The sequence below is a fragment of the Podarcis raffonei genome, chromosome 11 (assembly GCF_027172205.1).
Source record: "Podarcis raffonei isolate rPodRaf1 chromosome 11, rPodRaf1.pri, whole genome shotgun sequence".
NCBI classification, from domain to species: Eukaryota; Metazoa; Chordata; class Lepidosauria; order Squamata; family Lacertidae; genus Podarcis; species Podarcis raffonei.
The window spans coordinates 62,606,583-62,621,414 of NC_070612.1; the positions used below are offsets into that span (position 1 = coordinate 62,606,583).

General features: G+C 42.9%; 1 long non-coding RNA gene across 1 annotated transcript; it reads left to right on the plus strand.

The window, feature by feature from the left end:
* The first annotated feature begins 6,485 nt into the window (after positions 1-6,485).
* Positions 6,486-14,205, plus strand: LOC128423454 (uncharacterized). Its single transcript, XR_008332760.1, has 3 exons — positions 6,486-7,045; positions 12,641-13,377; positions 13,541-14,205. It is a non-coding gene; the product is annotated as an uncharacterized LOC128423454 (long non-coding RNA).
* Positions 14,206-14,832: the final 627 nt, after the last annotated feature.

The following is a 14,832-nucleotide window of genomic DNA, read 5'->3' on the forward strand; positions in this document are numbered from 1 at the left end:
TGCCTCTTTCTCGCGCTTCTCGGGGGCTTTCCTCTCGGCGCTCGGTGCCGTCTCGCTCTCCTTCCCCGTCTCCTCCTCACTTGTGCAGAGTCGAAGCAGCAGCAGGCGGCAGTGTGTGAGTCTTGGCAGCCGAGCGCCCCAGCTCAGTCAGGCTCGGTCGCCTCCCTCTCCCCCCCCTCCTCCTCCTCCTCCTCGCCGCCCTCCCGGTTCTGGAGGGGGAACGCGGAGAGCGAGTGGAAATGGCAGCAGCAGCAGCCGCCGCCTTCTCCGCATATAAGAGCTTCTCGATTCCCCTCCCGTCCGATGCCCGCCGTCTCTCCGTCTCGCTCGCTCTCCTCCGGGCGCACGCCTGGTCCTAGCGCTTCCCGATTCTGACTCGACTGGGAAGACGTGAGCCAGGCGGGGAGGGAGGGGAGTCGCTTTTTAAAAAAGAGTACAGCCCGTGGTGCCTTTTTGGACAGACAGAAAGGAACGTGCAAGAAATACAGTTTACTAGTATTTTAAAATGCGGGCAACTGCGCTGGGCCGCGAGAGCGAGAATCCACGCAGCAGCAGCAGCAGCAGCAGCAGCAGCAGAACTCGCTGAAAGACCCCCTGAAAGTCCCAAGCAGGGAGCATGTGCTTCAGTGCCACAGTACTCTTCTTCCTGGAGCCTGGTTTAAAAAACAACAGGTGGGGGGGGGGGAGAGATGTAGTTAAAACAAAAGCAAAATGTTCCTAGACAGGGTGAAGAGCTGAGTCTGCAGGAAGGCATAGTCTTCAAATGTTTCTTTCCGGAAGCTTTTTGCACCGTCAGGCTGAGTGGTGCTTCCAGACACATGTTTATTGTGGGACTGGTGTTCGTCATACAAACAAGTTTAAAAGCAACACACTAAATTATTGCCAGCTATCCATTTGCTATATCTCAATGATCCATTTACAGTGAAGCTCCCATCTGGAAGTTTCTTACTGAGTTTCTTATGCCCACTATATGAGCGTAGCCAGGGTTTTTGTTGGGGGGGAAAGAACGTCATTTGCGTTGATTTGGGGGGCAGATTTGGCTATGCCTGTGGTCCCCAACAAAGCTCTTATGGTAGGGGAAGGCCCTTGAAGATATAAAAGCCAGCTACTTGGTGGATCTGTTTCTAGCACTAATTGGAGTACACAAGCCACTGAATACCAGTGCATAATAGTAGAGGTAAAACCAGTTATTTGTTAATTTGGTGATTAGATTGGCACATTAATGATAGTTTTAAAACATGAATTTGTGTTGAATTGTGAATTTTATAGAAGCTTTATAAACTTCTGTGTTTCAGCTGAGCAAACATGGGAAATGGCATGGCAGAAGATTTAAGGTTACTTCAAAGTAATCACCAAAGGTTTTAGTTAGTTAAGAAAGTTAATGATTAGACAGAATCATTAACATCTTCGGTTTTTGTACACCAGTTTCATCATACCCAAGGCTCATCAACAGTGTCACCAGATCAGAAGCAATCCAAAAGCAGTTGAAAAGGAACAGACCATGATTGTTATGAAGACAAGCTGGTAAGACCCTCAGGCTCTCGCACTCTTCCCCCCTCCTCTTCACACAAAAAGGAAATGGAAGGTTTCCATTCCTGGTCGCTTGAAACCAGTGTTTCTCAGGTTGTAGGTCAGGTGGGCTTCAGTACTGCACCCCTGCCCCAGCCACACCTTAGCCTTTTGGTTGGGCTACTGCCAGCAGCAGCTCTCTACATATGCAGTGCTTAGACAGGGTTGAGGCAACTTGAGCGTGAAGCTGTGGCATAGAAAACTGGAGGAAGAAGAGAAGAAAGGAAATGGGTAATGGAAATCCAGAATGGCCCTGGGAATGTGAGTGCAGATGAATGGAGAAGTGAAAGGGGTGATCAAAATGAGGGAGAGGAAATGGAGTGTCCAGGGCTGCACACCTGCCCCTTCTGCTTCAGATATACATATCTGCACCCCAGCACTTGGGTCGTCCTTCCTTCTCACCCATCGTCCCACACAACAAGGAAGCATCTCATTCTTTTTTTGAGGACAGGACAAGTCCAAGATATTTTGCTGCCGGATGGAAAGAGCCTGGTGTCCTCCTCCATTCCATGCACTGAAGCTGATCCAACTGTACTTCAACACTGGCAATGAAGGGCCCTGATGATCCCTCCCATATAAAAGCTGTGTTTGTCAGGCGGGGGAGCCCTGCAGATGCAGCCCATGATTTGTGCAAGTGCAACATTTTTATAAGACTCAAGTTGGTCATTTTATGCAGAAAACTGAATCCTGTCATAACATGAGTTACTATCTTATATGTACAGTTGTGTCAAAAAGTTGTGCCATAAGTTTATGCTGTTATGTATAGATCTCATGCAGCCCTGATGCGACTGATATATATTTAGAACTATTATTGTAAACCATCTGGGCAGTTTTAGTCTTATCACCAACTAATAAGTTTGTTCCATGACCTCCAACACAAGCACCCACCCACCCCAATTCCTTTTGGGTATTAACTGTCTACTTGTAATGTTCTTCCAGTACTCCAGTGCAGATATATTTCAAGTAATCAAGATGTACACGGGTTCTAAGAAAGACTTTCTGAGAGTTTGACGAAAGCACTCTCTTGAGAAAACAGTTACGACTCTTTTCATCTTCTACTTCAAATACACAACAGCATTATCAATAAAGTGACTTTCTCTCCCATATCCACTTCCTCCCTTCTTGGTACTCATAGGCTTTATTTGTCTCTAATGTAACTATGTAGTAGAATTAACCTCATATAGATAAGTGTTCATTGACGGGTTAATAACAGGAGGATGTCGACCACAGTATGAAGCTTAAAAAAGCAGCATTCACCAATGTGTGGCCCTCCAGTTGTTTGGTTTTGAACTGCAACTCCCACCAACTACAGCTGTTTTTGATATGTGCAGCAACTGGCAAGCATACAGAGAGACCTAAGCAAAGAACGCTGAGGACCAGGTTACTCGGGACAGCCATGTGGTGCCCCCCAGATGTTGTGGGACTACAACTCCCATCATCATTGACCGTACATTGGCTGCTCCTGAGGTGACTGGATATTGTTCTACGGCTCTGTGATGGAAGGGCATGTTGTTAAAGGAGATGAGTGTCAGGAGGGAAAGCTACATTTGAATGGCAATATTTGAGCAGTCAATGTGACATAATCCTAATTAATTGGGATTAATGTGATTAATCCTAATTAATCACTAGATATTAATATATTTTCCAATTTATTCCTTATAAACAAAATCATGAATTACCCTTGATTTCCCCCCTTCAGCTTGGAGAACTGGAGCTTGTGTCAAGAATGTGAATATGTATGTATGCTGTGCTTAAGAATGAGGGGAAGTTATTTACATAGCCATCCCCTTCAATTTACAGCTCCCCCTCTCTCAGGGAGTCCTGTCCAGGTCAGTAGGTTTGAGCTGGCATAAGCAAATTAAGGATAATGACTTCTGTGAAAAATACTTTTGTTTCTGTTCTGTATTCCCATCAGAAGAAGAGATAAAATAAAGATGAATTTTCAAATGAGTTCATTCATAAATGCTGGCTTTGACATATTATTGATTTATCGAGTCTAAGAATTCTACAGAGTGCACTCCATGCCATTATGAGTTTCCCCATTGACAGGACTATAACTTCCAACTTCGCATCAGCTATTTTCATTGCTTGTATGGCTATGTGAAACATCAGTTCATAAAAAATATTGTGACTCTATATTTCTTTTTACTTCTTATTGGAAATATATTCTACTTGAGTTGAGAAACGGAAGTACATTTGAGTGACTTTTGAGCTATATATATATATATATCTCAAGACACCAAGACTTAAAGCAGAAGCTGAGAATAAATTTCTTGTGTTTTAAAGCTGAGTATATAGGTATATTTTGTCTCACATAAAATTGTGATAACCTTGCTGGCTTTTGGTTTGCACATAGTTTCCTTATTCATTTCTTTCCATAATCTTACTATATTTGCCATATATTTAAAGTGCATTATTTAAAGCACATGACTCCCCACCCCCCAATCATCCCAGGAACTGTAGTTTTCCCTTCACAGCACCTCTAACTACAATTCCAATTATTCTTTTTTTGGCAAGAGGGGAGTCATCCGCTTTAAATGTACTTTATATCTATGATGTGTATTTACAACAGGGAAAGGGAACTGCCTTGAGCCTGGCATCTTATTCGCACGCTCTCACCATTCACTCCTGTACAAGGGAAGGGGCCTCCAGTCTCCCTAAGTATTGAGGGCACCTCAGACTGTGCAAGTGTCATGTTGATCCTATTAGCTTAGCCCTGATTCTATTTCACACACATGCTTGAGTGACTAAAAAAATGTGTGGGTGCTTTCCCATGTCTAATGTCACCATACCACCACCAAAACTATGTTAGAGTCAGTCATTGAAGGTGCCCCATCTCATAAGTCCATCTCAAAGTCACCTTTGGCTGGACTTAAGCGTCCAGGGGCCTTATCTTTTACCTTACCTCATAAGCATGGGTGCAACATTTGGAGGGGCAAAGTCTGTCAGCAAGAAACAAGGGGCTTATATTTTATTATAAACCTTAAAATGTTGGCAATGTTGGGGTTTTCAAAATTACTGTTAGTGTTTCTTTAACAGTTGTGGGTGATGACTTTTGTTAGTCTGTACTTGGAAGTAAGGAGGTCGTGTGTGTTGCTGAATCTGCCTTTCATCTCATTCCCTTCCAGGGGGCAAATCCTCACTCATTAGCAAGAAGTCTATAGAATGAAGACAGCTTGTGGCTTTTTGACTTGAGACTGTTCCCATTTTGATTGCAGGTCTAGGGAACTAAGTAAATGAACCAAAGTTCTCCAATCTCAACTAGAGAAGCCACACAATGCTGATAGGGAAGGAAAGGAGGCAGATACAGGTTTGCTGTTGACTTCTATTATCTTGGGTATTCCTCTTTAATGGGATTTTCTGTATGCAGTGCACCCTCTTTGAAGTGAGTATGGAAGATCCTGTAAATTTTTCAGGTCACTATATCTGTAATAACAGAGCTGTGTTTATAAATGCTGGAGTTACAAGTTATTTACTTTATAAATTATGATAAAGCACACTATGTTTGAGTATTTGATGTGCCTTTAGACCTTTTGAAGCAACATCATCATTAGTCAAGGCTGTTCAAGAGATATTCATTAAAGCTATAAGGGCAAGGGTGCTGTCACTGACTTGAAGCAACTCCACTCTTCCAAAAGGAACAGCTGATAAATAGTGTGACCTGTGTAGCCACTGTTTTTCAAGATACACCAGCATCCTTTCAAAAAGCCACAGGGTGGGTAGATGGAATCCATTGCTGACTGGAGAAGTGGTTTTGGGGGGAGTTATTCTTTAGCTTCCCCCTTCCTTTTTTCCAGACTGAAATTGCCCTGAAGCAGCCCTCCCTCTAGCCCTGCTGGAGAGGGAGGCGGAAAAGGCAAGCATTGTGTTGTATTCTGCTGCTCTTGTTTTTCCAGTGGGATTAATAGCAGCTTCTGGGGGAAAGAACAATCTTGATTGTGTCACGTCCGTTTTGGTCCCAAGCATTTTATTGTGTATTTATTTTAAGTGTGTTTGGTTTGTATGAGATGAGATTTCATGTATAAAGTCTTGGAGGAACGTTAACTAGTTTTTGAAGTGAAGGTGCATTTTTCCCTATATTTCTTTATATTGAGGCCGCCACCTCTTCCACTGCTGGGAAATTAAACTGCTACAGTTCATGTGGAAATCAGATTAATCACAAAAATGTTTCAGTTATTCTGGGAGAAAACCAAGGACACAATCCTGAAACTATTTAAACTTAAGTAAACCTTCACTGAAATCTATAAACCCTGAAGTAGGCAAGGTGCAAATCATGCCCCCCCACACACACTTTGCTTTACGTTTTCTTCCACTGCTTCCTGTTATTCCTGTCACATAGTCTGCATCTGTGTTGGAATTGTTTTTAGGATGTTTTTAGGATGTCTCTACTTTGGAACAAGGGTGGCGCTGTGGGTTAAACCACAGAGCCTAGGACTTGCCGATCAGAAGGTCAGCGGTTCGAATCCCCACGACGGGGTGCACTCCCGTTGCTCGGTCCCTGCTCCTGCCAACCTAGCAGTTCGAAAGCATGTCAAAGTGCAAGTAGATAAATAGGTACCGCTCTGGCGGGAAGGTAAATGGCGTTTCCATGCGCTGCTGTGGTTCACCAGAAGTGGCTTAGTCATGCTAGCCACATGACCCGGAAGCTGTACGCCAGCTCCCTCGGCCAATAAAGTGAGATGAGCACCGCAATCCCAGAGTCGGCCTCGACTGGACTTAATGGTCAGGGGTCCCTTTACCTTTACCTTTACTGTTTTATTGCTTGATGTTTGCCACCCTGCCACCCTTGGCGCCTTTGGGAGAAAGGGCAGGATGCAAATTTAATAAAGAAATAGCAGTATAGGAGCTAGTTTAGTTCTTAAAACTTTATTCGCATAGTGAATATGTGTAATACAGAAAGATCAGGTTAGGCAGTCGAAAGTCTCCTTCTCCCACCATGGATCTTACAGTTCTCTCGTTTAAAGGTTTTATTTTATGCATGCACATTTGGTGAATATCTGTTTAAGAGGAAATATTTTGGAATAAAACCTTAAAGGTAAAGGATTTGGTGTTAGGAAAAGTGGCCCTTCAGTTGGGTGATCTCATAAGGCTGAGGGAAAGTAGAAGGGAATGAAGTGCCCTGTCTCACAGAAGAAGATAGATTAGGGCGTCCCCCCCCCCACTTTCCAGCTCTATGGTCCTGTTCCATGCCCAGTCACGCTGGCTTTTCTGCTAGAGCTGTCTGTCTTAAGGCTAAATGTCTGTGGCAGAAGCAAACAGAAAATGATTTCCCTTCCATGTGTTTCCCTGATGCACAGTTTCTGCTGCTCAGGAACAGCAGTGGGTGAAGAAAGGAGAGAGAGCCTGAGGGAGGCAATGAGAGGGCCAAGGAACAGGTAAGGAATTCCACAAGCAGGGGCAAGAGGAAATGACAAGTCCAGCTGGTTGCTTGCGGTCAGGATCTGAGGCATAAGTGCTCCTGCACCTGGCTAGCAAGGTAAAGGAAATGGGCATATGGCAAATATGATTGTTGACAAGAGACCAGTAGCTCATGGAATGACAGGAACTCTGGTGTGTGTCTGAGGAGGTACAGGTACTATCCTAAGATTTCACAAGTGCATAACTTTGCCTGAATCGTGTCGTAGTTTTTCCATTATACAAAGTGCAGGGCAGTTCTTCTCACTTTTGACTTATCAGCAGCTGTCCAGTAAGTGAAGTTAAGTTGGGGGTTAGTGGCAAAGATACATTACATTTCATGGCTGAGCCAGCATGTGAATCTTTGCCTCTCCACTTTAGGTCTAACACACCTTTTGGATCTGGTATAAACTGAAAGGTGGGGTGCATATTAAATGAAATGAAGCTAAGTAAATGAAAGAGAAAACATCTTTTAAAAAGACAGCCAATGTCTGCATGGCTAATAACTAATAAACACGTTGATTCAGAGAATGCAATTTTAATATGAAACAACAACAGTGAGTATGTTTGGTTGAGTCCTTGTCCAACGGTATAAGCACTTTGCTCCAGTATCTCAGATAGTCCCTAGGGAGCAGGCTGAGACCAAGGGAGCTTGTTGCCTAGCTATAAAGTTCTTACCCTCCAAGTGTCCCTATTTTCCAGGGATGTCCCCGATTTAGAGAAGCCATCCCGGTTTCTGATTTATCCCAGAATGTCCCACTTTTCCTTAGGATGTCCCTATTTTCATTGGAGAAATGTTGGAGGGTATGGAGTTATCCAATCCCCAAGCAGTCTGAAGGTAGCCCTGTGTAGGAAAGGTTTTTTTAAAAAAATGTTTAATGTTTTATTATGTTTTTATATATGTTGGAAGTTGCCCAGAGTGGCTGGGGCAACCCAGTAAGATGTGTGGGGTATAAATAGTAAAATTATCATTATGGAATGTGGAATTCCTATTTTCATCGGGGAAATGTTAGAGGATATGCTGAAGTGAAAAAGGCCATGGGAACTGTGAAGAAGGTCGTAGGAACACTATAATGATGCTAGGAACATAGGAAGTTGCCTTAGATGGAATCAGATCATTCGTCCATTTAGCTCTGTATTTTTTACACTGACTGGCAGTGGTACTCCAGGAGTTCAGGCAGATGTCTTCCCTAGTGTTACTTGAGGACCTTCTGCATGCAAAACATGGGTTTTACCACTGAGCTACAGCTCTTCATCTACCTTTCTGCTACGGGTAGGACCTGTTGAGGAGGGGTTCCATATATCTCCTGCTCTTCTTAATTCCTTTCATTATCTGCCCAGACTAACAGGCCCTCCTGGAAAAACAAGCCCAGCACGAATTTAACTAGAAAGACATGTGATCTGCATAATTGTTTTAATTGCAGGCAGCTGTACCCAGAATAGTTCTGCTGTCAAACAGACCAACAACTTTGGGGCAATATCACAGCCTTTTTAGTATAACATAAAAGGGATGAAATCTCTTATGATCCCAGTCATTATTATTGTATTTTCTTCTTTAAAAAATATGAAAATCTGTTACTGAGCATGGGAGGGGGGAAGAAACCATCTCTTCATGGAGAGTATTTTAAATGAATTTAAATTATGAAGACAAATTAAGTTATGCACCCACTACTTAAGAAGAATGGAAACCGGAACCTCTATATACATATCTTGGTAGTTAGCATATTTTAAAGGCTCAGATTGACAGTTGTTATATCAGAGAACTTCATGAAGGTGCCAGGTACTGGCACTAGGCCTGGAACTTATATATTATGTTACCTCCCCTCTGCTTGCCTGAAACTGCAAATACCTTTTAGTTCAGCTTAGAATATTATCTTACCCATAGAGGCTAGTGGTGCAGGGCGCCAAGTTCGGGGGGGCACCAGGGAAGAGGCGGAGGCTGGACGCTGCCCACCTCCTTCTCTAGCCTCGCCGGCAGCACCGTCCTCCCTAATAAAAGGTCGACAACTCTGGGAAACAGGGGAGCTTTGCACCTTGGCACCAGAGTGTTGATTTACATGTGTTGAGAGTGCGCGCACACACATGCACATCTGTTTCCATAGGCAGTTATAGCAGTTTCAATTGAAAAAAATCAATGGCCTGGATAAATTACAGGCATAAAGACAGGAATGAGCAATAGAACAGTAAGGAAAGCCAAGTTCTTCCACCTAAGCATATGCTAAACTCAGTTTAACTGCAGCACATACAGCAAATGTGATTCCTCTCATACTGAGCAAGGACTGCTATTGCGAGAACATGCATGTTTACATTTTAGGGGTGGGGAATCTGATCTAGAGGCTGCATTCATAATCCCAAACTCAGTACGTGCGGAACCACAGGTTCAGCTTCTGCTGCATGTGCTTAGCTTACAAACTAATGGGGTGGAGCTGCCATGTGTAGGTTATAACTGTGTGGCTGTGTTAGAATAATTATTTCTCGCCACCCCAACACACACACCCACACACCAATACCTATATCCAATAATAATTCTGCTCTCTTAATTCACTCAGCAGGCTGTCACATTATGAGCAATATGACTAATGAATAAATCTTAAATCTACCACATTAATGTCATTGAATTAGCCTGAGATATCGGTTCACTTATTTGAAAAATGAATGACTTCACACTTTGTTTTATTTTTCACAGAATCTTGTCTGTGGCCCTGTCACGTTTCAGAACAAGACATTTTGGCCTATTTTTCAACTCATATACGAAAGAGGAGCCTATAACTATTAAGCCGCTGAGTAAAACCTTTCTGTCAGGTGCTGCTGGTGGTCGCTCGTGAGTAACCAGGCAGGCCTCCAACCTGCCTTTTACAGGTTTTGTTGTGCAAACTATTTACAAAGTTCTCCAAAGTTCATGTCCGTCTTAGTCACTGACAGAATCTGGGAGTGGCCCCTTCCGGCTTCTCCCCCAACATAAGAACTTAGGCACCCCAAATCTCCTCCTCCCCTCCTTGCGTTTCACCCTCTGCGCAGGCTGGGTGATGGAAGTGACATCTGTGCCTCCTGACCAGCCAGGCTTGGTGAGGCGCTTGGGCTCTCAGCAGCATCTTTGAGCCCTCTCCTCGCTTGGCTGGCCCCTTCCCTCTCTGCTGCACTGGAGGTGTGGCGAGCTGCTCCTCAGAAGCCTTGGAGGCCCTCTTCCAATGGCAGTCCCCTGACTCTTTCTGCACCAGGAGGTTGCATGTTCTTGGACTAGGGCTGGCTAGATAAAAACAATGATTCTGAAGAAATTTCATATTGAAATGGGTTGTTTCAATTTGTCAGTTATTTTGAGAAATAGCAAAATAAATAACCCAAAGATGCTTTATTCTTAAACCCAAAGGTCTAAGAGACAACCATGCCAAAGTTTTCATGTGGAGGAATGCAATCCTATGCATGTCTAATTAGAAGAAAGCACCAGCGAGTTCAGTGGGGTTTCTTCCCCAATAAATGTGCTAATGAATCTGTAAAATGATTTGGTAAAACCAAGTTGGGGAGCAGGAATACCAGGTATTGGTGGTTTTCTGGCAAGAAAAAAAGTGAAATATAACTAAAATTCAGCTCAGATATGAAGGGTTCTGTGACTTCAAAAGCTCCCCCAAATCTGGCAACCATTCTGAAATCCATCATAATTTCAGCAAACCTGCTTCAACTTTTCCTTGCCAAATCATCTGTATTTTCACTATTAAGACCTCTTTGCCATCTATCCATTACTATCATTATTTCCACACAATAGCTTTAACCTTTTAGAGATGGCAGTTTTGCAAAACATCCATGCATAAGACTAACAGCCCTCAGACTACAAATGCCATGATGTTATGCAGCTGAAATAAAATATAGATGTGCAAATATATGCAAGTGAACATTTGATAGTATTGAAAGAAGCGATAATACTGAATGAAGTGATCTGCAATCAGTACAAATCAGAATTTGAACTAGGAGACAGATTTTTCTCTGAATTCTGGTGCTCCTAGCCAAATAACAGAACTGAATCGATATAGTTGTCTTATATGTAGTTAAACCATTTGTCCATTTAGTCCACTATTGCCTACCACAACTGGCAGAAGTATTCTAGAGCCTGAAACAAGGTTTCTTTTTAGCCCTACAATTTTTTTAAGCTGTTGATGCTAGGGATTGAACCCAGAATTTTCTGCATGCATACCTTGAGCAGCAGTCCCTCTTTATGTGTGGAGTTCATATCTGCTTTAATATTGGTCTTTTCCACTCATTATTCACATGTAGGACATATCCATGTTGACAGTGGAGTGGAACCATGCTTTAAGTCCCTCCACCACTATTGCTGTGCATTGCTGTCTGCAGAAGAATTCTGCCATGTGAGCCATGTGTCTGTGCAGTTGGGCCACCCATGCAGCTTGGTACCCCAGTCATACACAGACCCTAAATATAAGAAGATGGTTGCACATCTGGATTCAACCTGAGTTTTCCTCCATTTTTCTTTCTTGCAGCTTCGTATCTGCAAAGCTGACACTTAGTTTCTGCTTTGAAACAAGGGAGTCATAAGAACCCAAGAAGAGACCTGCTGGATCAGTCCAAAGGCCTGTCTAAATGTAATCCAGCACCCTGTTGCCGCAGTAGCTAGCCTATTGGAACCCCACAAGCAGCTTATGAGCACAATCACACTCTCCCATTCATGTTCTTTAGAAACCAGTCTCTGATGCTGGAGGTAGTATAGAGCCATCATAAGTAGTAGCCATTGACAGTCACATTCTTCATAAATTTGTGTAATTCCCTTTTTAAACTATTCACGTTGGTGGTTATCATTACATCATGTGGCAACAAATTCCATGCGCTTTGTGGACAAGTCCTTACTTTTGTTTGTCTCAAAATTCCCACCGCTCAGCTTCATTGGATGACCTGAGGTTCTAGTCTGATGAGAGAGGGAGAAGAAACTCTCTCCACCATCTTTCTTCACACTGTGAATAATTTTATGTATCTTTGTCTTTCCTTACTCATCTTTTTCCTAAGCTGAAAAGCTCTCCTCACATGAGAGTTGTTCCAGCCTTCTGATCATTTTGGCTGTGCTTTTCTACACAGTTTGCAGCACTAAAATATCCTTTTGTCAGATGCAGTGGCCAGACCAGACAGAATTCCAAATGCAATTGCACCATATTTTTGTAAAACAGCTTTATGATATTAGCAATTTCATTGATTCATTTGCTGGAGTTCATTACGAAGGAAGTGTTCTCCTAAACTGCTCTACAAACTGATTATTTTAAATAAAGTAGATGACAATGCTATACAAAAAGGTGAATAAAAGCTGTGGACAAATTTAGCCTGCTTCCAATGTATCTGAAAACTGTGTGTGTGTGTGTGTGCATGTGTGTGTACATGCATGTATACATGTATAAATCAATGGAGGGTGAAGGACTCAATTCTAGAAGTCCCTGAGCTCTGACAGATTCTCATTCTCTAAGAGATAAGAGCACTAGGCAATCGCAGGATCAGCCTCTAAACCTCCCAGTCAGAGCTGAAAATGTTTGATTAAAATAAATCTTCAAGGACATTATTTTCATTTTAGATGCTGTTTTTCACCTTCAGAAGTCTCTGGGAGCCTGAGATCTTATGCTTTGCTTTGATAGCTTTTGTTGATAATCTGAGGAACACTAAAAAGCAAGCACTTTTTGATCCTTAGGTTCACTGACTACCAGCAAGGGGAAAAGCCTCATATAGACAAGAAAAGAAGAATGACAAAAGAGGGACCCAACCATCTCCTTTGTGATCCATCTACTTTCTGACGCTCCCTAAGCATTGTTAAGCAAAAGTGAGATGAAGCAAGGCAGTTCTAGTTCTCTACTGATTGATATACTTTCTCTCTGAAGAACTGAGTAATTGTCCAACTAAAGAACATCATTCCTCAAATGCAGCATTACACTTGTCCATGTTGTAAAAATCCTAAACATAAATGTTATGGGACAGCCCCTAAAACACACCTAGACAGGACTAGAGGACTAACTCTGGGCATTGGCTCACTGAATGGGGATAATGTGTTTCTAGATTAGCCCAGGGCTGATCTAGCTTCAATGTCTTGGGCAATTTTAGAAAACGGAACTGTTTTCCCCAAACTTGTCACATTCTCCGTTTATTTACCAATTATCGGCCAAACTGGACCCCATCATGCCCCCGATTATGTCATTAGTGCATACATCCAAGTGCAGGTAAGCCCTTAGTTGAGTCTTCCATCCAACCTCCATTTAGCTGCCAGCTCCAACAGCCACGGGAGCAGTGAGAGGTCTCTTAGCCCTTGGCTGCACTGGCTCTTTGGAAAACTTAATTTCTCAGGTCTGCTTGTGCCTGGTAGTTACACAGACGTGTGCTGGACATCAAAGCCAGGAGAGAACTCCCACTTATGCCACTGATGTCTGCAGCCAGGTAAGTAGATGGAATGGAGGGTGGGAGGGAGGGAGGGAAGGGAAAGGATGGTTTGAATGTGATTGTGAGAGCCTGGTTGGGTAGGAGGGGGTGAAGAATTCTGATGGTACCAAGCAAAAGTTTGCAACTATTCTGACACTACTTTTTATTGTTATCCTAACAGAGACTTGTGAAATTACCATCATCATCAACACCACCACAAAATGAACACATGTTCATGCAGCTGGAAGTGCTTGTTAAAAAAAGAAATATCTTCCGTTGTTTCTGGAAAGTGCAGCCAGAGGGTGCCTGTCATAACTCTATCATATGCTGCTTAGACTTACTGTGGAGTGGGCTTCTGATGTGGAGAAAGGTTTCCTGCAGAACAATATGAGCATTACTGTGTGTATGATAACATAAGGGATAGGGAGAAGGCAGTCTCTCAAGCTATGTTATGCTTAGACTTCACAATTAAATCTTCTTTCAAAAGTAATTTTATTATCTGGGAAATGTAAGTGATTGAGTGGGTGGTCGCTGAACAAATCCAGGCATACCTGGAGGATGTGGACCATTTGGACCCCGTCCAATCGGGATTCAGGCCCCATCATAGGACCAAAACTGCCTTGGTCACACTGTTCGATGATCTCTGGCGGGCTTAGGGACAGAGGAGAAAACAGTTTACTGGTTCTGCTGGATCTCTCAGCGGTTTTTGATACCAATGACCATGGCATCCTTCTGGACTGTCGACAGGAGTTTGGAGCTGGGGGCACTGCTGTACAGCTCCTTCCTCCTGGACCGTGTCCAGAAAGTGGTGTTGGGGGATGAGTGTTCAGACCCCTGGGCAATCACTTGTAGGGAGCCTCGTGGCTCTGCCCTCTCCCACATGCTTTTTTTTTTTTATAAAAAATTTTATTGGTTTTTCAACATATAATATAAAACAGTACAAAAGACAAACACTAACAAACAAACATATAAACATGTATAATTTCATAAATTTTTTCATAAACCTAATTTCAGCGACTTCCCCATGCCTCCCTTTTCTGCATCCCTGTTTTGAATTTTCCAGCAACCCCTGGTCTAAACTATTTATTAACTCCTTTCTTTGACCCTTTTCTTTCCTTTTGTCCAATCATTTATCGCTGCAAATCTGCTATGCTTAAACCATGACATTTTAACACTCCATAATCTTACAAGAATTTTTAAGATAAAGTTTAAATTTCTTCCAGTCTTCCTCCGCCGTCTCTTTCCCTTGGTCACGGATTCTGCTCGTCATCTCTGCCAGTCCCATATAGTCAATCACCTTCGTCTGCCACTCTTCCAGTGTGGGTAGTTCTTGTGTCTTCCAATACTTTGCTAGTAACATTCTTGCTGCTGTTGTAGCATACATAAAAAACATCCTATCTTTCTTTGACACCAATTGGCCTACCATGCCCAGGAGAAATGCCTCTGGTTTTTTATGAAAGGTACACTTAAGCA